A 2,531-nucleotide genomic window follows, 5' to 3' on the forward strand; every position below is an offset into this window, starting at 1 on the left:
TCAAAAGAACGTGTAGGTTAGATGGCAGAAGTATATGATAAAGAAGGAATGATTTAACATGTCACAAAATACATCCCCTATTGACACTGGTAATCACAGCTCTAGTGAAAATAGATCTCTACAGTAGTATAAACATATCTATAAAGTTTAATTTCTCGTACACCAAATGCACTTTCTTAGGATTTATAGTATTTTTTAGCAAGGTTGTGAAAACCGGACCGGACAATGAACCGGAAGAAGGAGAGGTTCACGGCTCAACCGGTCTAACCGGGGTCGAACCGGATGATGTAATAAATAGTAAATATAATTAAAATTTAATAAAATTAACATAATAATAATGTTATCATTCAAAATTTGAGACAAAAATTAAACTAAAAAAAAAACTATGAAACATAAAATTTACATAATTAAGTAAAATAATTATTTTAAAATCTCACATAAAAGAATAGTCCCACATCACTTGGAAAGACTTTCTTGCTATTGTTTATATAGCATTTTGAGTTTCCTTATGTTAAGAGCTCATATGGAGTGGTGGGGCAATGTGAAATGCTTCATGATGGTTTGGGGGCAAATGTTAATAATAAAAGATGTATTATAATTATTTAATGTTTTAAATATATGTTAATTAATTTATTTAAAAAATATTTTAAAATTGTAGAATTTGAACTGGCAAGTACAAAGTAACCAGGGCCAGTTCACCGGCGATTTTGACCGGTTCAGCCCGGTTCAATGTAGAGGCGGTTTTAAGACTGAATCGGACCAATATTGTGACCGGTTCATGGTTGAACCGGTCGAACCGGTCGGTCCAGTCCGATTTTTAAAACATTGTTTTTTATTATATAAAAATAAACATCAACAAAAGTTTTGTTAAATTAAGAAAATTAAAAAGTTTGGCTATAATCAATTCAAATTAAATTACCTTGCGCTTCCTCATCCAGCCTTGCCAACTTTTTTGAAAACAGGATTAAATAGGATAAGTGAAACAGGCATCACCCAAATATTTGCTTCTTTAGAGAAAATGAAATCAAGTATGTCATCATTCAAGTAAAAAATCAATATATCAACGAAATCCAAAATAGAAGCATTAGTGTTTCAGTGAGAATTTAGACTTTACAACACTGAGATTTTAGTAGTAATACATATAGTGGGGAATTGTGACTTTGGATGATCAAGTCATTAATAAGAATACATGTTTTAGATATCTTGGGTCTATTATTCACAATGATGATGATATTATTAGTAGAATTCAAATTGGATGGTTAAAGTGGAGGAATGCATCGGGCTTGTCATGTGATAGAAAAGACTCCTTCAAACTTAAGGATAAATTCTATAAGATGGTGGTGAGACCTGCAATGCTTTATGATGCAGAATGTTGGTCATTAAAAGAGAAGCATAATATTAAGTCAAGTGTTATAGATATGAGGATTCTCAGATGGATGATTGGCTTTACTCTTAGAGATAGGATGCAAAATGAGAATAGATGTGAAAATGTTGGAGTCGCTCCAATGAAAGATAAGATTAGAGAAAGTCGCCTTAGATGATTTGTTCATATAAAATGGAGGCCTTCAAATGATCCCATTAGGAGAGTAGATGTATTAGATTTGACTTAGGTTAAGAAAGGTAGAGATAGACCTAAAAAATACTTGTTTAGAAAATATTAGAAATGATCTTTCTTTATTAGATTTAAATGAGAATTTGATCATTAATATGACACAATGGAGAAAAAAGATTCATATAACCGACCCCACAGAGTGAGATAAAAGCTTGATATTGTTGTTGTTGTTGTTTTAATTTAATTGGTGGAAAATTTTATCTTTTTCCTAAGAGCCTACTACAGAAAACATGTCTAGATCACTCCCACACAAAACAAGTGAAGGAATCTAAGAAAAAAGAAGAAGATATTTCTAGAGTGCACATGAGATAAACAATCAATCACATCCATATAAAAATCAATCAAAGAAACATAGAGCGTAAAATATTAGGAATTAATGAAATTTATATAATTGGAAAAGATGAATTTCAGGAGGAATAGACTCCTAAGGACATCTAGAAGTTTGTGTTTTAAATATCATGAAAGGGGAATATCAATTATTTTTTGGGTCTAGGCGGAGAGATCATCTACTTGATTGGGCCAAGCAAATAGGCTTTTTTCTTTGAGGCCAAAAGAAAGAGAGACTCCTATTTGATTTGGGACCAATAAGAAGAGCTGAGGCATAGAGGCCTAAAGCTAGGGAATCATTTATTTGATTGGGGATCAAGCAAATGAAGATGAAGGAAGACCAAAAGCTTTGGAGCTAAGGTGATGGAAGATTACTACAACTTTTAGGCGAAGGAAAGATATGATTCAACCTATATTTTTTATACTCTAACCTTTTCAATGTTGTCGCAGAATGTTGGCTATTAAAAGAGAAGCATAATATTAAGTTAAGTGTTGCAGAAATGAGGATGCTCGGGTGGATGTGTGGCTTTACTCTTAGAGATATGATATGAAACGAGCATATACATGAAAAGGTTGTAGTAGCTCCAGTGGC

The sequence above is a fragment of the Dendrobium catenatum genome, unplaced genomic scaffold, assembly GCF_001605985.2.
Source record: "Dendrobium catenatum unplaced genomic scaffold, ASM160598v2 fragScaff_scaffold_932, whole genome shotgun sequence".
Classification (NCBI taxonomy): Eukaryota; Viridiplantae; Streptophyta; class Magnoliopsida; order Asparagales; family Orchidaceae; genus Dendrobium; species Dendrobium catenatum.